Source organism: Myotis brandtii, unplaced genomic scaffold (assembly GCF_000412655.1).
Source record: "Myotis brandtii unplaced genomic scaffold, ASM41265v1 scaffold232, whole genome shotgun sequence".
Taxonomy (NCBI): domain Eukaryota; kingdom Metazoa; phylum Chordata; class Mammalia; order Chiroptera; family Vespertilionidae; genus Myotis; species Myotis brandtii.
The window spans coordinates 549390-571823 of record NW_005358729.1 but is presented as its reverse complement, the minus strand read 5'-3'; the positions used below and the strand labels follow the sequence as shown (position 1 = coordinate 571823).

The following is a 22434-nucleotide window of genomic DNA, read 5'->3' as shown; positions in this document are numbered from 1 at the left end:
AAATAAAAGAATGAACTGAAGTACTATAGGATGATATCAGTTCATCAGCTGGGAATTGAGGCTATACAATTCTGAATAATAAATGAGAGACGCAAAAAGTTTGTGGGAAATATAAACCCATAGACTTAGATGAAGTCCGAAAACACAAAACAAACACTAAAATAGTGTAAAATATGTGTCAGACACATTAGATAAACGTGAGAAATATTCATTCACTTAATCTCTATAGCAACTCTGTGAGATGGGCCCTTTTATTATCCCCACTTTGTTGATCGTGAAGCACAGGCACAGAGAGGTTAATCAGCGGTTCTCAACCTGTGGGTCGCGGCCCCTTCACAGGGGTCGCCTAAGACCATCGGAAAACACATATATAATTACATATTGTTTTTGTGATGAATCACTATGCTTTAATTATGTTCAATTTATAACAATGAAATTGGGGGTCACCACAACATGAGGAACTGTATTAAAGGGTCGTGGCATTAGGAAGGTTGAGAACCACTGGTTAGGTCTATGGTCCCACAGCTATGAAGCGGTGAGGTCAGGATCTGAAGCCAGCAGTCTGACTCTAGAGCTTAACCTGTTTCATGTCTTAAAATATTCCTGGAAGTGTGCAACATTAACCATCATTTACGATATATCGCAGTGAGATAGCTAAATTAGGCACAGACTCACAAGGAAGGTGAGTTCAGCCATTCTGTAAGTTATGGATTAGGAAAATAGTTGGAAGACTTCCAAAAGCTTTAAAATGTCACGTTTTTACAAAGTTAGCAGTGTCTTTTCAAAAATAGTTTTCCTTTATTTAACTTTCCTTTTTATCGTTTTTGTTCTTATCATTGTTTATTTCTGTCATCTTCAGAGGTTTGTTACCAACACTTTAGTTTATTTTAGGGGCAATATTTTTTATATCTGAGGCAACTTCAAGCTGTCAGTTGACATCAAATAGAATAGATCTTCTGTATTTGTGTTAGGCTACACATTGATATACATTTACAACCGGAGCACCTAGAAGAAATGGACCTGTTAAAATGATCACATTGGTTCTGAGGAAAAAAGTAATTGTACTTCAGAGGAAAACAGCTGCTCCAACTGTGCTATTCTGTATCTGAGCTCTTTCCTGACAGCACTGTCATCATTTAGCAATAAATGCCTCAAATGCCCTGACATAAAAGGAGCAACTGCACACTTGGTGCAGTTAGAGGATTGCAGATGGCAAGATTTCATTCTTTATGGGTGAGTAACACTATATATATAACGTCTTCTTCATTCATTCACACATCAATGGACACTTAGATTTCTTCCATATCCTGGCCATTGCAAAAAATGCTGCAATAAACATGAATGCGTATGTCTTTTCAAATTAGATAAATACCCAGAAGTGTAATTGTTGAGTCCTTCTTAGTTTCTTGTTATAGGCTTTGTTTTAAAGTCTATTTTGTCTCAGGTAAGTATACGCTGACTTTTTTTGTTTCTTTGTTTCCATTTGCATGAAATATAGTTTCCCTTCCCTTTGATCCGAAGTGGGTCTCTTGAAGGCAGCGTATGTATGGGTCTTGTTTCCTTATCTATTCAGCCACTCTATGTCTTTTGTTTGGGGCATTTAATCCATTTACATTTAAAGTATTTATTGATAGGTATGTAGTTTTTGCCATTTTATTATTCATGTTGTTGATATCTTCTTTATTTTTGTTTTTTATATCTTGTTAAAGAAATCCATTTAAAATTTCTTGAATGTTGATTTGGTGGTGACGAACTACCTTAGCTTTTTCTTGTCTGGGAAGTTCTTTATCTGTCTTTCAATTCTAAATGATAGCTTTGCTGAGTAGTGTAATTTTGGTTGCAGGTCCAAGCTTGTCATTACTAAGAAAATATTGTGTCAATCCCTCTGGCCTGTAAAATTCAGCTGACAGCCTTATGGAAGTTCCCTTGTAGGTAACTAACTGCTTTTCTCTTGCTGCTTTTAGGATTCTCTCTTTGCCTTTAACTTTGACATTTAAATTATGATGTGTCTTGGTGTGAGGCTCTTTGAGTTAATCTTGTTTGGAACTCTGTGCTTCCTGAACTTGTATGTCTACTTCCTTCACCAGGTTTGGGAAATTTTTGGCATTATTTCTTCAAATAGGGTTTCAATTCCTTGCTCTTTCTCTCCTCCGTCTGGTACCCTTATGATGTAAATGTTAGTATGCTTGAAGTCCCAGAATTTCTTTAAATTATCTTCATTTTTGGATTATTTTTGCCTTTTTGCTGTTCTAATTGGAGGTTTTCTGCTACTTTATCTTCCAAAATGCTGATTTGTTCCTCTGCTTCATCTATTCTTTAATGTAGTTTTCATTTTAGTTATTCTATTCTTTATTTCTGATTAGTTCTTTTTTTATGTTTTTTATCTTCATTTTTATGTTTCCTATCTCTTGATTATAGTTCTCACTGAGACCAACAATTCTTCCCCTAAGTTAATTGACCATCCTTACAACCAGTGTTTTGAAATCTGCATCTGATAGAATGCTTGTCTCCATTTCATTTAGTCTTTTTCTGATGTATTGTTCTGTTCTTTTATTTGAGATATGTTTTTCTGTCTCTTCAGTTTGGCAACCTCCCTGTATGTTTCAATGTATTAGATAGAGCTCCTACATCTCTGGGACTTGGTAGAGTTGCCAAAGCTAGTAGATATCCTGTAGGGTCCAGTAGCACAGCCTCTCTGTTCACCAGAGCCAGACACTCTAGGTACACCCTCCCATGTGGGCTGTGTATACCCTCCTGTTGTAGTTGAGCCTTGAGTTCTGGTGGTATTTCAGTGGGAGGGAATGACCCTCATGCTGATTGGCTAGAAGGACTGGCCATGACTACAATAGAGAAGCTGTTGTGTAAGGTCTGATTCTACTGAACAAGATTCACTGAAGCATGGCTCTTGGGCCTGCTGAATCTGCTCTTTGGGTGTGTTATATGTAGAACTGATGGGAGAGAATCTAGCAGGGTCTGAATCTGGCCACTGGGTATGTTGATTCTTGAGTCTTTTTGAGAAGGTCTCTAGGTGGACCAAGATCAGCCATTGCTTGGGCCCACCCTGGTATGAGCTACAAAGTGATCTACAGATAGTTGCCACTTGTGCTGGGCTAAGCTGCAAACTGTGGCTGGCTGCCACTGGTCTTAGGCTTGGGGCTACTTAGAAAAATGTATCAAGCATACTGAGACATACCCTCCTTATGTGGGGTTCGTGAAAGTTTGAGAGATTTTAGAAAAGTCTGCAGCACAAACCAAGATGTGATGTCTGTATGGAAAAACCACTGGAAGCATCATGGATTGGGCTCACAAATTGGGTGAAGCGGGGTGAACAGTGTTAGCTAAGTCCATGGAGATTCAGATATGGTGCCTGCCTACTCCTGCAGGCTGGGGGTGGGATGAGAACTCAACAAAGAAACAATTACTTCTGCCTGCAATTCTGTCTAGGAGAAAGTTACCTCCCCCCAGCCCTCACCCTGAAGTCCTACAATTCAGTTCCTCTTCTGTATGTTCCTGTGTGCTTTTTGAGCTGCTGCTCCAGAGCAAACTAGTCTATCAGCAAGTAAGTCTGTGTGTGGTCCCTTTAAGAGGAACTGCCTGGGTGTCCAGCAGCCCTTTATCTCACTCACCCAAAATCCCCACTGGTTTTCACAGCCAAAAGTTATGCTGACTTCTCTTTCCGGCATTGAAACCCTGAGGTAGGGAGCATGGTGTGGGGCTAACTCCCCTGTCTCCTCACAGCGGTCTCTGCAGCCAAGATATCCCTCAGAATTTTTAAGTTTTGGTGTGGGACCAGCTTGTTCCATGTCTGCATCCCTCCTAACAGTTTCGACATGGCTTCTCTTGTACATCCTTAGTTAATAGTACTCTGTTCAGTAAGATTGCAGGCAGTTCTCAATGATGGTTATTGTGCAGTTTAGGTGTAATTTTGCTGTCTATGTTCTGGGGAGGAGGCAAGCACAGTTTTTACCTACTCCACACTCTTGACACACTGTTTTACCAATGCAGCCAGTGGCTCTACCATCTCAAACATGCCTGAAAATACTGAGAATTTGATTAACAATTTTGAAGGCAAATGGACCAACAGAAGCTGCATCCTGTGGGTAGGTGCAATGTGTAACACAAAGAGGGGACAGACCATGAAAAGACTCATCAAAGTGCAAGGTCAGATGCCTCAAACATCCTCAAAGCACAGAAAAGCAGCAACAGCATTAAATTTACCTGTTCAATGATCAAGTATTTATATTACAGTGATTTTGTTCTGGCAATAAAAAGATGCCCAGCAAGACAGAGCTGTCCTCTAGCCAAGCATGGAGGTCAGCAAGCACAAAGCAGTGGCAAGCAATCCAGCTAGGACATCTGCTCACACAATAGACCCAGTTTGCTCTTGCTCATGGGAAATTTTCCATCAAAATATGAAGCCAGCCCTAACCGGTTTGGCTCAGTGGATAGAGCATCGGCCTGTAGACTGAAGGGTCCCAGGTTCGATTCCGGTCAAGGGCATGTACCTTAGTTGCGGGCACATCCCATGTTTCTCTCTCATCGATGTTTCTAACTCTCTGTCCCTCTCCCTTCCTCTCTGTAAAAAATCAATAAAATATATTTTTAAAAATATGAGGCCAACCTAGCTTTAAATGTAGTCAAATGTGATCATGAATAAACCATGGGGAAGGCATAAGTAAAATTCTACAGGTCAGGAGAGAGACTATAAAAACCCACTAACAGTGCATGCTAAGGCATATAGTTTCAAAATATTTCTTATTTCAAAGAATCAGAAAATAGTAGGCTATGTGTTTTAAGACTGTTTACTATTCCTCCTCTTCATCTTCTCTCAAAAGAATATCAATTCAAATTTCTTGCTTCTCCATAAAGTATGTTGAATTCTTTAAAAAAAAAAACATGGGAGGAAATTATATATACCTGTATCATTTGTTTGACATGTTTGAAATGCATCCATATATATTTCAATAAAAAATATTCTTTGTGATTGTAGAAGGTACTTTGAGGATGGCAACAGTCACTCTCAGATGAATTGTCATTACTCTCCTTACAAATGTATTTCTCTCTTTCTTCATTTATATGTTACCTTTCTTGGAACTCTGTCAGGGTTTACAGTCTAGGATAATTAACACAATGATGAAGGGAAAGCATACAGAGCAGCATGTGATACTGGGAAAGTCTAAGTAGGTAATAAATGGCCATCTCTTGCAGAGCAATAACGTTGCCACTTATGGCTAGCACAGCATAATCTGGGTAGTTTCCACCTACATAGCTTGGTCGCTGTCTCTGTTTAGTTAATTCCTTCTTATGGGCTTCAAAATTAAAGGCTGAGAAACCAAGGAACCACAGGGTTTCAGGAAACAGAAATATCCATTAAGTTCGAATGGTTGGGGGAATGAGGAATAGATGCAGAGGCAAGGAAAGGCAATGGAAGAGAGAATAGGTCATTCTAGAGCACTCACCCCTGTTTCAATATTAAAAATAGGTTATTTTCCTCTCTCTATTATCTATCAAGCTTCTCTATGGCATTTTAATGGAAGGAAAGCTATAGCTATATAAAGGTTTCGTTATGAAAAATTATTCTAAAACATTGGCTATAACCCAGTATTTTTTGGTGTATTAGAATGTGTTCTTGCTGCTTCCTAAAAAACTATGCATTAGCATTTTCTGTTTATGCAAATAATGAGAAAACAGTGTTTAATTTAATGATGAGGGAAAATGTACCTGGATTCAGGTGGGTAGGGATCACAATTTGTTGAGGAAAGAACAATAAATTTATTAGCAACCCATCACTATCTGGGTGTGATTATGACACATATAACACCATATGGCTTCCATAGCCTAATAATATCTAGTAATAAGAACAAATGTAGACCTAAGTGTTTGTAATCTTAAGTGTCATCATCTTTGCCATAATCTTTGAGAAGCCAGTCAAGGAAATCCAATCACAAACTTTCTGCAAGGACTCATCGAGTCTTACAATTCTGATTTTTACAACACACAGATAAACATTCTGAAGAATTCTCGTCATTTTTGTATTACATTGAAATATGATTTAATAAAACAATAGGTACATAATACACTTTTAAGTGTTAGCATTCATTTAAACATAATAGATGGTAATGAGTTTTATGATTCTCACTAAAACCACTTTGGAAATCTCTGTTCTGCCAGCAAATAAAAACTGAGAAATACTGCAACAATTTATTAGAAAAGTAGATAAAGTGATTTTAAGCCAAAACTTTGGCAGCCAGGTTCTGGTCTGTAGAGCAAATACAGTTTGAATCCTTCCGAAAGGCACACTCATCTTAGCACCAATGTCACAGACGATGTTCATCTTCTAACTGATTTGACTATACTGACTCATGCTCATTTTCTGCAGTAATATTGAATTTCTTTTATAATTTCACACTTTCATCCTTTGTTCTGAATAAACAAAAGAGGATGTGATAGTCCCCTAGGCTCTACTGTTGTAAAGCACTTTAAGAAACACTTTGCCACCCTAGCTGGTTTGGCTCGGAGGATAGAGCCTCGGCCTGTGGACTGAAGGGTCCCGGGATCCCCAGTAGGGAGCATACAGGAAGCAGCCAATCAATGATTCTCTCTCATCATTGATGTTTCTCTCTCTCCCTCCCCCTTCCTCTCTGAAATCAATAAAAACATATTTTTTTTTTAAAAAAGAAATACTTTGCCAAGGCCCCCCTTTCCATTATTACCTATCTACCCTTTCTCCAGTAGTTCAGCACTCACTCATGGAACCCTTATCATAAAGTCAGCTTTTGAAAATTGATTAATTTTCATTCCTCTGAGTGATGCTCATTAAAATACAAAAAATTTAATACAGTTGTTTAAATAAATATGGTAGAAAGATATATCTAAATACAGTCTAAATAATAAACATTGGCATGCATTTGAAATATTGCTACCCTCCCCACACCATATTTTTTTGTTTCATATTGTTCTAGAAGAGATAAGGAGGCTTCATAAAGCTTACTATTGAAGAAAATTACTTGCTTATTAAAATGTAGAGAAAGAGGTATTTTTTTCATTAATTTACAAAGGCATATTGAAAAATAATGATCTTACTTGAGTGTAGGTAGAGCAGTATTTTTCTTTTATCAGAAGTCACTCCTCTGGCAATCACAACATTCTGGAGAACTGTCTAGATACAGAAAGCAAAAATAAAAAGTCTTTCAAACATTCCAAATAGATGCAATACAATCTATACACTGAAATGCACCCTTTTCATCCATAAGGAGACACGCATCCCATTTACACTTATATCGCATACAATTTTACCACATTTCTTGTCAATTTCTAGGAGTAACTCAAAACCTTGTGGATCATCAAGAGGATGAAATAATATAATAAGTATTCCCTAAATGGCTAATGTCATAAAACTAATTTCTGCAGAACACAGTTTGGGAAAATTGGCTTTAAAAAAAAAGTCCAAAAGGATATTAGATAATTTGCCCAAAATTGTATGTGCCAGTAGTTGCATTCAGGTCTAAAATGCCAATACTTCAGCCTTTAGAATAATGCCAAGTTTAAATTATCAATAATATTTAAAAGCCTGCCTTGTGAGGAATCACCTCGTGTTTGATGCCAAAAAGTGATTACTATTTTTAATGAGACATAGCTATTAACTCAGTTTTATGCTGCGGGAGAGGGGTTGACCTCTATAAATCAAGGTTTGAGCAACAGATTGCTATTTCCAAAGGTTAGAATAATGTTTCTGCCTTTACCACTTAATGTTTAATGATCACATTTCTATAATCTGTGTTATAAACTCAATTGCAGTCTTGAAACTACTCTAATACTGTAATAAAATAATAACCAAGTGAGAGATCATATTTAAGAGAACAGTGGTTACCCAGTGAATTTCCAGAGGTACACAGCGGGCTGCCTAGGAGGGAGGAGCCTGTGTAACTCAACAAAGACTCATTTCTGACTCTGATTCAGATTTATTCAGAGGCCCATCAATATGGCCTTTTAATAAGCTCCCCAGAGAAATGTGAACCTTAGCCAAGTTGGGAACCCTAAACTAGACCACCAGCTTTTGGGCGGTGGTAAACTAATTCAGGAATGGCTCTGAGATTCCTGACCCCTGGTGGACACTCCGTATTATCCCCTTCAGTGACTGTGGGCTGAGCTTGTGGCTAGGGTAAGGTCCCATTAAATGACGAAGGTGAAGGGATTTTGCAGCTGTAACCTCCCCAATCAGTTAATGTTGGGTAAACCAACTTGAGGGTGATTCTCTGAGTAGTCAGACATGGTCATGGTCTTAGAAAGGGACGGAGATTCCAACTGAGACAGGTGGTTCTGCTGGATTTGAAGAAGCTGCTTTGTTGGGAGATGGCCACACACATAGGTCCTTTAGAAAGCACTGCTAGGAGATCAGAGCAACCAGTGGCTGGAATACAACATGAAATGGGGGAATCAGCGCTACAAACAACCGGATTCCGCCAATGGCTTAAGTGAACCCAGAGAGAGACCCCGAGCTCCACAGGAGAACACAGCCTGGCCAGCACTGCGGTTGTGGCCTTGGGACCCCTCCATGTGATTAAGGTTGGGTTTTTTTTTTATGTCCCTCCCCCTTCCTCTACAGAGGGACAGAGAGTTAGAAACATCGATGAGAGAGAAACATCGATCAGCTGCCTCCTGCACACTCCCTACTGGGGATGTGCCCTCAACCAAGGTACATGCCCTTGACTGGAATCGAACCTGGGACCCTTGAGTCCGCAGGCTGATACTCTATCCACTGAGCCAAACTGGCCAGGGAGATTAAGGTTGTTTTTAATGGATAAGCTTAAGAATTCAGAATTCATTGGGGGGAGGGGGGAGGAGACTTATGTAATACTTTAAACAATAAAGCATTTAAATTAAAAAAAAAAGGAATTCAGAATTATGTATCAATTAAGTGATGGGGAAAATTAAGGCATTCAGATGAAAGCAAAAGTTAAGGGAGTTTGTTACTCCTAGATTTGCCCAGAACAAAATGTTCAAAGGAGTTCTGCAAAGTAAAATGAAAGAACCTTAGACAGTAACTTGAAGTTATACAAAAATAAAATTCTCAAGACAGATAAATACATGGGCAATTATAAAAGTTTGTATTATTGCAACTACAGCTTATAACTCCATTTTTTTGTTGTTTACATTATTTAAGAGACTAATACATTTTTAAATATTATTTGTTTAAAAGCAAGTATTATTGTAAGTTTGGTCTATAACTCCACATTTTGTTTTTTGCCTAATTTAAGAGGCTAATGCATTTAAAATAATTATTAGTTTATGTCTGGGGCATTATATATGCAAAGATGTAATTCTGTGATATCAATAACCAAAAGTAGAAGAGGCAGAGGTATAAAGAAGCAGATTTTTTGTTTGTTACTTAAGTTAGTATAAATTCAAATTAGAGTGTCATAACTATAGAATGTTAAATGTGATCTCCATGCTAATCACAAATAAAACAGCTAGAGAATACACATAAATGCTATGAAGAAAAACATTTAAATGTTTCACTACAGAATATAAACTAAACACAAAAGCAGAAAGTAATGTAAGAAATGAGGGACAAAAAAATCCTACAAGGTTTAAATGAGTGGGCAAAAAGTAGAGTTACAATTGTTCTTTTGGAAAATAATACAATAATTAAGAAACAATAATATAAGAATAAACTATAAACCTACTTTTGCCCACCCAAATATAGAAAAGGAACAGAAAATTATGAAAATAAGTCTTTTCATAGTATTTACTTTAAATGCAAGTGGATCAAGCTCTTCAATAAAAAGACAGAGATTGGCAGAAAAATTTAAAATGTCTAATTCAGCTCTGTGCTATCTACAAGAGACTAATATAAGATCAAAAGACACAAAGAGCTAGAAAGTAAAGGGGTGAAAAAATTATACTATTATCAGAAAAAAAAATACACTTTAAGTCAAAAAAGTTTACAACAGACAAAGAAGCATTTGTTGCATTCAGTTTTCTATCCCACAGATGAGTGAACTAATATTGAGTGACTTTTTCTGTCTGACTTATTTTGCTTAGCATAGTATTCTCTTGCCTGACTGCTCTGGCTAGGACTTCCAGCACTATGTTGAATACCGGTGGTGAGAGTGGACATCCTCATCCTGTTCCTCATTGTAGAGGAAAAGCTTGTAGCTTCTCATCATTGAGAATGATATTAGCCGACAGCTGGTCATACAAAGCCTTTACTGCCTTGAATACTTTCCTCCTATACCCATTTCACTAATTGTTTTAATTAAAAATACATGTTGTAGTTTGTCCAATTCTTTTACTGCATCTATTGATGTGATCATAAGATTTTCATCCTTTATTATTTTAAACTAGAGACCTGATGCACGAAATTTGTGCAAGGGCTGCTCAGCCCTCACAGCTGCGGTGGCTGCCTTGCCCCATACAGCCCTGGCTTCGTCCGTAAGGTCGTTTGGCTGTCCGGTCTAATTAGCATATTATGCTTTTATTATTATAGATTAGTGTATTACATTGCTCGATTTACATACGTTGAACCATCCTTGCGGCTCTAAAACAAACCCCACTGGATGGTGATGCATTATCTTTGTAATGTATTGTTGTATTTGATTTGCTAGTATTTTGTTTATAAATTTAGCACCTGTATAGTTTATGTTTGATACTTAGCATGTCATATAATGGGCACTGAGCACAGCATACAGAGAACTTAGGACACCATAGACTAGGTATTTTGCATGCTGCATGGTGGCGCACCACAGTAGAGTCTGGACACTTAGCACACTATTCAATGGTTACCTAGCATGCCATATGATGGGTATTTTGAGTGTCATACAAAGAACACTTAGCACACCTTAGCATACATACAAAGCACACTGTATGATGGGTAAGGAGGATACAGTACACCATACAATGGTACCATTCTGTTAGAGCAAACATGAGCTCCACAATAGCAACTTTACACCTCATCTGTCTATCGACAGTACGTGCTACAGCAAGTAAATTAAAGAGTGGAATTGTTAGTATAATAGTTGTAAATTAAAAAATAAAACTTTATATTACTAGACACTAATTAAATAAATATTTGAGTGATGACTGTATGACACACTTTCAAAAGTAGAGAAATAACCTGGTACCTACTTAAGGAAACAAAAACAAATGAGAATGATACTCTATCAAATGGACCTTATCCTTCAGTTTGCTTAATGCATTTTTTATAATAATAAGTAGGCCATTTTCAGATTGCTTAAAGAATGGGAAAACAAGAGATAATGACACCTATATTTAGAATTTCACACATAATTGATTCAAATGAGACTTAGATTCTTAGTCAGGATTTAATTTCGCAGTTAAGAAAAGAAATTGGTTACTGAGTTCCTGACATTAAAAGTACATATGCTCACTCACTAGTTCACCTACCATGCAAATGAGCACTCCATAGTTCACTTCTTATTCACATGATCTCTCTTAAGAATGCTAAACCAAAAACAAAACATGACCTTCCAAACAAGCAGTGGACTCTTGTATATTGATAACAGCTATCTGAGCACCTTTCAGGTGTGAGTAGATCAGTAAATAGATAACCAGTTTTTAGTATCATTCATGAGATTGAACGCCATGAAAATAAGATAACTTACATTCAATGCAGACAACTATATACAAGGAAGAATTAGTAATCCAGTTACAAATCTTTTGACAAAGAAACTACTTGAAAAATTCTGTGAAATAACTTAATTCCATAGGAATAAATTCCATTTTCAGACTTTCTTCAACCTACCACTCCAATTTTAACAATAACCTTGAACATAAAGGCTCAAATTCTTTAGGAATTGAACAAGTTTTAAAGAAGATATAAGCAATATATGTGGAAAAACAAAAAATAGCTAATACAATTCAAAAAGAAAAAAAAATGAGAGAAACTAGTCTACCCAATTGCAAAAATTATTCTACACTAATCATGACTACCTGGTGTTGGTGGAGGAATTAATATACAGATCAATGGAACTAAATAGAGAATCCAGAAATAGGCCCATTCAAGTATTGACAACTGATGTTTGACAAGAGGAAAAAAAGCAATTCAATGGAGAAAGTATAGTCTATATAATGAAGTGTTAGAGCAATTGGACATCCATAGGCAAAAGTATGAACCAGTTACTGAACCTTACCACATATACAAAAAAATAATTCAGACTGAATTATAGATTAAAATGTAAAAATATAAATATATGTTTTAAAATAAAACTTAAGAGAAAAAACTAGGGCTTTGTGGGAACTACAACTAGGTAAAGAGCTTTAGACATAAAACCAAAAGCACCACCCTTAAGCTCGCAAGTGTCACTCCTGTGCAACTCTTTGCACTTGTGATGCGGTGGTCTCCAGCACAAGAATGTGGGCACTGGGTTCTCTTCCTTATGAAGGTAATTGGTCGACAGCTACTTCAAATCTTTAACCTTTATCTCATCATCCATTCCCTTGAACCAGATTAACTAACTGACTAGCCAGACAAGTGCATTACAATTAAAGCGGGAAAAATTAATTAGGTTATTATGCACATACACATGCCAAGTAGACCAAGAAGATGTAGAATTCAGATAGCAAAGCTTTTCTAGAATGAGAGGCCTAAAACTCTACACATGCTCAAAGACATTTTTTTCAATATATTTTTATTGATTTCAGAGAGGAAGGGAGAGGGACAAAGAGATAAAAATATCAGTGATGAGAGAGAATCATTGATTGGTTGCCTCCTGTACGCCCCCCACTAGGGATCAAACCCGCAACCCGGGCATGTGCCCTTGACCAGAATCAAACCTGGGACCCTTCAGTCCACAGGCCAATGCTCTATCCACTGAGCAAAACCAGCTAGGGATCAAAGACATTTTTTAATCCTACAAATAAAACAAAATTATTATGGCATATATATACTAGAGGCCTGGTGCACAAAAATGTGTGCACTGGGGAAGCGGGGGACGGGTTCCCTCAGCCTGGCCAGCCCCCTCTAACAATCCGGGAGCCCTCAGGGGATTTCCTACTGACAGCTTAGGCCCGCTCCCCAGGGAGGCGACCAGGCTGATCAGGGAAAGGCACCGCCCCAATCACCCCGCTGCTGCTGCTACTGACAGCTGCAGCGGCTGCGAGGCCTGAGCCCCAGGCCTCGCATCCGCCTGGGCTCACGGCTGCCTGAGCCCAAGGCTGCCGTGAGCCCCAGGCCTCACAGCCGCTGTGGCTTTGTCCCGATGGATATATATATACTGAAAAAATAATCTCTAACACCTGGACTTGTTAACAATATAATACCACTTTTATACTATATCAGAGGCAGAATGCATGTTTATAAAAAACAGTAGACAAGTGATCAAAGAAAGATTTTACAAATAAACATTTGAACTTTTTTTTGCAGTAGGGAACAATTTTAGATAATTTATGCTCTTCTGCAACTCATTTGTATTCTAAATATACATCAGCCTAAATGGTTGACAAAATCTGGGCCAGAAACCTAAATACAGAACTCCGGGGAGGACTGCTGGCTGGGTGCAAGCTCATTTATGTAACCACCAGTCTAATATTTTATCAAGGTGGGGAAGAGTATAATTTGCTTCCCTGTAGCCCGTGGGATGCACTCTGTACACCAACATGCAACAGTGAAAGAAAAAAAAAATAGCAATGTAGCAATTAGGAAGTGTGGTGTGCTTTTTAAGGCCAGGTGAAAGCATAGTTTTAGAGTGGTTCTGACGTTTTTAGGATGCTGATATTCCCACAATTTGTCCCTTTACACAGGCTCCTCCCTGATGGATAGCAAACAAGTTCAATTCTTTCCCGGCTTAAATAAAACATTCACTTTACTATTCTTCTACTTTTAATCATGTTGATTTTTCCATTAATGGCCAAATTTCTTAGACTGCTGCTGAGATAGTTTTCTTACCATCTATTTACAGAAAACACGAATTCAAGATTTTTTTTTCATTGCTGTCAGTCAAATCACATTGATTATGCACTTACCTCCCATTAGAAAAATTCTAAATATTCCCTTAATCTAGAGATCATGGAGTTCCATCTTTTGCTTCTCGCTAGCATGTGTACTACCCCCCTTAACCCTTCACTTCACCAGGAACTACAAGTTGTAAATGGTTTCCAGTGGGAACAAGGGTGACATGGACTCCATTCCTGAACTCTATATATGCTCTGGCACCATAACTCTTCCTGAAAACACAGACCATAAACAGTAAATAGTCCTGAACAGGTTAAAAAAAATTTTAATGAAAACAACAACAAATCACACTTCCAGGCAGGCTAGTGGTAATCTATTACTCTAGTCCACTTAATTAAATCCAGTTTCAGACAATTTAATTCAATATGTTTAAGGTATTGACCAAGGTGCAGGCCTCCTTGGAGGAGACCCATCAGTGCTGGAAGGGACATGCAGCTCTCATGGATTTGTTTAATTATCTGTCTTGTTTCAGTGTCTCTGGCTTCCCAGAGCTTGACAACAATTGCCATTGCCCTACACTACCAGGCTAAGTACATGCTTCCTATGGCAGAATTGGACTTGGACCCAGCTGCCTAGGCAAAGCCTGCCCTGGACCCTTCTCCACCCATCTTGACACATAATTGGGTGTTTTACTCACTGGAACCACAAGCATTTTGTACAAATTCCAGAATAAATGTCTACTGGAACTTAGCGTGTCCCAATTTTTATGAAGTGACGTGGCCTGTAGATACTAGTAAAATCCATGGGGCAGAAGAGAGGCTAGATTTAAGCAGTTGCATTATCTCTATTAAAACTACGTATTATGCTAAAGCTTTGTATACAATGTTACATTTAACCCTTATAAAAATCACTAATGGTAGATGCATATTACTGTAATGTGAGATAAAAAATTAAGATTAAGAGACATTAAATAATGTCCCAAGGATCACATGATCTCAATATATATGCTGCTAATCACTACCATAATATATATGTACCCTTTTGCAAATTTTGAAAATCAAACAGGAATAAAAATCCCAACATAATTTTGGCTCCTTGGCAAAGTCTTTTAAATGGAGCAATAACTCTAGGCCACCCATAATGAAATTAACCTCACCAAATTACCTGGAGGAGGACCAAACTCTGGGGAACAGGATGGATATTCGTGGAAGCAATGACTTAATTCTAACTGAAAATGCCAAGGGAGCAAGCAATTTAATTTGGGTGTTTTCCAGAAGGAAAATGACCAAGTCATTTTTATTCCTCCTGGAGGCATTAGCACAAGTTTCTAATATATACAAGGACAGCTCTTCCTGTGGGAAATAAAAGTAAAATATCAAGAAATTCCAGCAATAAATACATCTATCTTCTAAATAGAATTTTCTTTCAAGAGGAAAAAGTAGATTTCACACAATAATCCTCCATTTTAATTAAAACAAGACAAATAAACATTTCCATGACAATATTTTGAAATTTATTGTTTTATTATTGAATCTAAATTTTACTTTTAAATTGAATCAAATAGAATTATTTTTAGTTCAGGTACTTAATGAAAACATGGAAATTGTTGCTAGATTCCATGAAGATTTTCCTAAAGCATATGTTTTTTCTATAAAACCACTGCAATTGTTTGGGGGTGGGGGAGAATTAATATTAATTAACATTTAGACTTTAAGTAATACAAAGAAATAATTTTTTGCCCTAGATTTTAAATAAATATAAAATGCCATTGCCTTTTTTACATAAAGCTTTATGATATACTAGAGACCTGGTGCATGAAATTCATGCACGGGTAGAGTCCCTAGGCCTGGCCAGTGATCAGAGCCAATTGAGGCCTTCCGGCTGCTGGCCAGGGCCTTCCTTCCAGCTGCCGGCCTGGGCCTTCCTTTGCTCTGTGCCGCCCCCTGGTGGTCGCAGCGAGCGATCGAACTCCCACTGTCCTGGTCGAACTCCTGAGGGGACACTTTGCATATTAGCCTTTTATATAGAGATAGATAGATAATTCATAAACCATTAAATTCACCTTTTTAAATTGTATTAATTCAGTAGTTTTTAATATAGTCACAGATTTGTGCAATCATTGCCACAATTTAATTTTAGAACATTCTCGAGAGACCAAGATGGCGGCATAGGTAAACACCGCAGACTGCTGCCGCAAACAACCACTTCAAAAATACAACTAAAAGACGGAACGGACATCACCCAGAACCACAGGAAGGCTGGCTGAGGAGAGACTCTTCAACTAGAAGGAAAAATAACAGCACACCGAGGCTCAGAGGAGGCGCAGTGTGGAAAAAACTCAGGTGCGGAGGTGCGCGCGCAAAGCGGGCTGGTGGCTGAGAGCGCGGTTGTCGTTTTCGGTCAGGGGGGAGTCTCAGACTCTGAGCTCCAGATACGGGCGAATCGCTGGGGACTCGGACCCAAACGGGAGAAGCGGGAGTGTCTGGCATCAGTTGGAAGGCAGCTTTCCCTCCGAGGTTTGCAGCGGTTCCGGGGGTTCTGAGAAGCAGAGCCTCTGGGAACAGGACTGAGGGCACCATAACGGCTCCCTCCGCCCGCCCTGTTGAGCCCGCCCCGCCCAAGCCCTGCGCAGAGCCATTTGCCGGATCGCCTCAGGCAAAGGCTAGATTAGCACCTCCCCAGAGGACAGAAGTTTTCCGCGGCAGACACAGCTGATTCACACAGCCAGTCGGCCTGGTGGTCAAATCCCTCTAGTATTAACTACAACAATCAAGGCTCAACTAGAACAAGACTGCGCACAAAGACCACTAGAGGGTGCACCAAGAAAGCATAAAAAATGCGGAGACAAAAAAACATGACAGAAATGGAGGATATAGAGCTAAAAATCGCAATTTTGAGGGCTTGCAAAAATGTGCTAGAAGCTGTCAATAAACTTGAGGAGAGAGTCACGAAAACTAATGAGACCCTCGATGCTATGATAAAGAACCAACTAGAAATTAAGCATACACGGACTGAAATAAAGAATATTATACAGACACCCAATAGCAGACCAGAGGAGCGCAAGAATCAAGTCAAAGATTTGAAATGCGAAGAAGCAAAAAACACCCAACCGGAAAAGCAAAATGAAAAAAGAATCCGAAAATACGAAGATAGTGTAAGGAGCCTCTGGGACAGCTTCAAGCGTACCAACATCAGAATAATAGGGGTGCCAGAAGATGAGAGACAGCAAGATATTGAAAACCTATTTGAAGAAATAATGGCAGAAAACTTCCCCCACCTGGTGAAAGAAATGGACTTACAGGTCCAAGAAGCGCAGAGAACCCCAAACAAAAGGAATCCAAAGAGGACCACACCAAGACACATCATAATTAAAATGCCAAGAGCAAAAGACAAAGAGAGAATCTTAAAAGCAGCAAGAGAAAGAGACTCAATTACCTACAAGGGAATACCCATACGACTGTCAGCTGATTTCTCAACAGAAACTTGGCAGGCCAGAAGGGAATGGCAAGAAATATTCAAAGTGCTGAATACCAAGAACCTACAACCAAGAATACTTTATCCAGCAAAGCTATCATTCAGAATTGAAGGTCAGATAAAGAGCTTCACAGATAAGGAAAAGCTAAAGGAGTTCATCACCACTAAACCAGTATTATACGAAATGCTGAAAGGTATCCTTTAAGAAGAGGAAGAAGAAAAAGGTAAAGATACAAATTGTGAACAACAAACATGCATCTATCAACAAGTGAATCTAAGAACCAAGTGAATAAATAATCTGATGTACAGAATGAACTGGTGATTATAATGAATCAGGGACATAGAAAGGGAATGGACTGACTATTCTTGGGGGGGAAAGGGGAATGGGAGATGCGGGAAGAAACTGGACAAAAATCGTGCACCTATGGATGAGGACAGTGGATGGGGAGTGAGGGCGGAGGGTGGGGCGGGAACTGGGAGGAGGGGAGTTATGGGGGGGGAAAAAAAGAGGAACAAATGTAACCTGAACAATAAAGATTTAATTAAATAATAAAAAAAAAAAGAGAGATGGGAAAAAAATAAAATAAAATAAAAATCATGTCAGATTTAAAAAAAAAAAAAAAAAAAAAAAAAAATGTCAAATTTAAAAAAAAAAAAAAAAAAAAAAGAACATTCTCATCAGTCCCCCATCATCATCATCACCTATTTAATCCCTTGCTATCTGTAACTAGATCTGTTACAATCAGCAGTAGGAAACTAGCCATCTATGTGTAGCCTATCAAAACTTTCTTAGTGCAAGTCCATCACTCCCATAGGTGTAAAAAAATATTCAAGGAAAAGTCTGCTAATGATAGAAAACCCATGCCATTTTAATACATGAGGGAGAGCAGCCAAAACCTTAAATAAAGAATTCCATTAGCAGTGATGAGGTATTCTTTACCTCAGGTTTTTAATGTATCACTATTACAGTTACAAACCAGATATTCAACAACCACCACAACAAAACAGTGTGTGGCCCTAGACATTTCATTAAAAGAGGACTGATTTAGTGTTTCCTGTTTTAACTAAAAATAAAAGTCAGAAATTCCATGTCCTATCCTCCTTTATTTGCAATTAACTTCAACTTGTGTCAGTGAATAATGTACATATAAACTCTAATTTATATAAATGTTGGCGCTAATGTGTCTGGCTAATACTTCACATATCACTGATGACTATAATATGTATAAAATAAATGTCTAAAACTTCAAGATTATACTGGGCATAATTCCATTATCATGAAGATTCCTAAGATAATTTTAAAAACTTGATTACCTCAAAGACATCACTAATGAATACTTATTGCTAATGGAACTGGATAAATAAAGAAATGCTGGTCAAAGGGGGGGGAAATAAAAATACTAGCATAATAATAATTTTTAAAAGAAGAAGCCTAATTTGTTTTGACAAACATAATTGTGCATCTTTCTTATGCCAGGGTTGTGCTAGGATTGAAAATTGCAAATGTGAGTAGGACACGCCTGTACTAGAGTTTTGTCACCTTGAGAGAAAGACAAAAGCACCAAACGCCATTGTAACTAAGTATCCTATTCAAGGTTCTCCAGAGAAACAGAACCAATAGAATGTGGAGTGTGTGTGTGTGTGTGTGTGTGTGTGTGTGTGTGTGTGTGTGAGGAAGAGAGAGATTGTGGAGTCTGCCAAGTCTAAAGTCCACAGGAGAGGCCAAAAAGCCAGAGACTCAGGGAAAGGCAGGTGCTGTAGTAGGAGTCTAAAGTTAGTTGGCTGGCAGATTTCCCTCTTGCTCAAGTGAGGTTGGTCTTTTTCTATGAAGGCCTTCAAATAATTGGATGGATGCACCTACATTACAGAGGGCAATCTGCTTTACTCAAAGTCTACTGATTTAAATGTTCATCTCATCTACAAATACCTTTACGGAAACATCCAGAATAATATTGGCCCAATTATCTGGGGACTTTGGTCCTGAAACACAAAATGAACAATCACATGGAAGACCTACTATGAAAAAAGCAGGGTGAAATGTGTGAAGTATAGGTTCAAGGAAACTTGTGTTAAGTTGAAAATAAATTGTGGGAATTTAACAGATTTGATTCAAACCATTTTTCTCATTCTGAGTTTTAGAAATGAGTTTTAAAAATAAGACATTAGTGGGGCGACCAAGCAAAATTCTTTCCAATTGGAAAGATTTATAGACATGTTTTGTCATATCATCTATGGAAAAACAGAGGATAAAATGAGGTCTCCACAAGGTCTGATTTTTAACAGGTTTTAAAATTCACTGAAATAAATTGGGACCTATTTATAGCATTGCGTCATGGATTCCAGCTCAAATAGTCATCCAAAGGTCCAATACAAAAACCAGTAATATAGAGTATATAAAACCCAACTTATAAGCACTAGACCTGAATTCTGCCTGGCTTACAGAACTGAAAGAGACAAAGTATAGAGGCAGTGCTTGCTTGGTTAGGAATGTTCCCCACAAGGTAAAGAAGCAAGGCAAATGACCCTTAATTTTTTTTGGAAAATATAGTAAATATTTAAAAAGAAACTCCATTGCATTGGAATAGCAACATAAATCAAGTCCTTATAAACTATCACTCAAAAAAAGATAATAAAATTGTGAAAGTAGTATGCAAATGAATACTGAAAACCCAAGATATGAACCAAATAAAAACAGGCCTGCCAAGATAAAAATTGGGCAATGAGCCAAAAACACTTTCAAACAATAGTCGCTAATCTCTTATGTTTTATTCCTGGAAGAGTGTTTGCAGAGAAATGCTCAAACAGCAAGTGTTGCGGGCACATGTCTTCAGCCTCTTTGCATCCTGAGATAGGCAACGCCAAGGAGGTAAAAATGGTTAAGAATGGACAGGGCTTGCGAATTTGGGGTTGGATAAGTTATTCATCCATTTAGATTTTATCCACTCATCCTCTCATATAATCTTTTAATTAATCTGTTTCATTTTTACCTACGACAACTATGGTAGGTGCTGCAATAAAAGCATGAAAAATCAGCAGCTCCATATGTGGTGCCGTCTTCTGGCCCAAGCACTACCTCCCCAGGGTTCTTGGGACCCCGAGTGTACCTCTCCTCCTATCAGACCATTCCTCTTCCCGCCAGGACTCTGCCTGCCTCATCACAACACGTAGCCCAAGAATCCTGTCCTGAGAACCTCACCCAGCTACTTGAGAGCCCCAGGACTAGCCTCACCAGCATCTAATTCTTGTTGAAGTCATGTCCCATCTACCGTATCCATCTACCAAGGTATCGCTTCATGCCTGATCATTAAGGCTGGCTCTGCACGTCCTGTAGCTCCGCCATCAGTGCCATCCCCATCCTGTGTGTCTTTCTTCCTTTGTACCTCTGACCTCAACAACACCGCCGAAGAGGCTCCCATTTGCTTCTGCATATCCCCTTTACAAGAACTGGCTACACAGAGCCTCCGAGAGGGCCAGACAAATAGAGGGGAAGCAGGTGTCTGCCCAGCTGCCATTGGTGTGCTTTGCCTGCAATCCTCACATTCCCTCAAACCCCATTTCAAACTATTTTGTCAAATGAGCAGAAACAATGTCATTTTCCCCTACAAGTTGATAGAAAAAAAAAATCAAGAATTGAGCTGGGTACTAATTAAATGTGAAATTCCAACAAGCGATTGGCTTCTCCTTAGCCTCCGCATTTTCTTCCATCAGAAGATGATAGGAGTTCCCGGCTCATGAGATAAATGTGAGTGAGCCAAGTGATCCACAGCAAGAAGTAATGCAACAGGGAGATGACTCAGCATCAGAGTCCAATCCATGTGAGCCATGATTGTGGCTTTCTTTTACATAGAAATTGTATTATAATAACTTATGACAGAAGGTCTTACTCCAAGAAAGCCCACTAAAAGAATGGCACTAGAAGTGAGGTAGGTATTCTTTATCTCAGATTTTTCATTTACCAGGATAACAGTTACAAACACAGACCTTCAGCAAAAGTAAAGGACAACGTGGAAAATTCCATTTCAGGAAGAAAGTGGGTCAGGATGCAGGAATGGCAAGCGGCACTAAAGGGATCCATGTTTCTACCCAGTGGAAAGCACCAGCCACATTGGTTCCCGCAGCCGGAAGTTTTCTATCCATTGGGACCTGAGCCTGTGAAAGACGGTGGGGTATGGGCTTCTTCGTAGAGGAAAGATCTTCCTTTTCTGCTGTTGATAATGCTGGTAAATCTTAAGTACAATATTTAATGTTCATGTTGCTGAAAACTGCTGTTGCCCTGCAGACAACAGAGGACAGAAATTTCTTTTAAAAGGGATATAGCTCTGAAGGTGGGAGAAAAAAGGCCAGCTGTGTGTCTAAAGTAGAGACTGCAGAAAACAGGAACCTTACAACCCCGTATAACTAACCCCGTATAATGGTAGGTCAGCTTCCTACTTCTGCAGTTAATTTCTTCTTGAGCAAGCCATCAGCTAACATTATGGAAAATGACAGTCCTGATAACATAGAGAAACAGTTTCCAAGATGATCTTTTTTAAATATTTTTAAAATATATACCATTTGCTACAGAATGGATGGACATGGAGAGCATTATGCTAAGCGAAATAAGCCAGTCGGAGAAAGATAAATATCATGTGTTCTCACTCATTTGTGGAATATAATGAACAACATAAACTGATGAACAAAAATAGAACCAGAGACATAGTAGAAGCATCGAACAGTCTGTCAAACTTCAGAGGGAAGGCAGGGGAGGATGGGTGGAGAGAGGGACGGGTAGGAGATCAACCAAAGGACTTGTATCCGTGCATATCAGCATAACCAATGGACATAGACAGTAAGAAGGTGAGGGCATGTGCTGGGGGTTGGGGGTGGCCAGGGAGAGGCCAATGGGGGAAAAAGGAGACATATGTAACACTATATGTAATACTTTAAACAATAAAGAATTTAAAATAAAATAAAATATGAATTTCTGAGATTAAAAAAATATGTTTTTATTCATTTGAGAGAGAGAGAAAGGGACAGAGAGAGACAGAAACATCCATGAGAGAGAAACA

General features: G+C 38.5%; 1 protein-coding gene across 4 annotated transcripts in view; it reads right to left on the bottom strand.

Annotated features, from left to right (window-relative positions):
- The window catches only part of SNTG1 (syntrophin, gamma 1), a 119437-nt gene that overhangs the window by 77068 nt on the left and 19935 nt on the right, over nucleotides 1-22434 (bottom strand). For 2 of the 4 annotated variants that reach the window (XM_005866529.2, XM_014539970.1), the window contains exon 3: nucleotides 7084-7159. The exons of 1 other annotated variant lie outside the window; for it this stretch is intronic. The gene's annotated coding sequence lies outside the window, so the exon portion shown is untranslated. The remainder of the gene's footprint in view (nucleotides 1-7083; nucleotides 7160-22434) is intronic. One more of the 4 variants, XM_014539971.1, reaches the window with a different exon arrangement.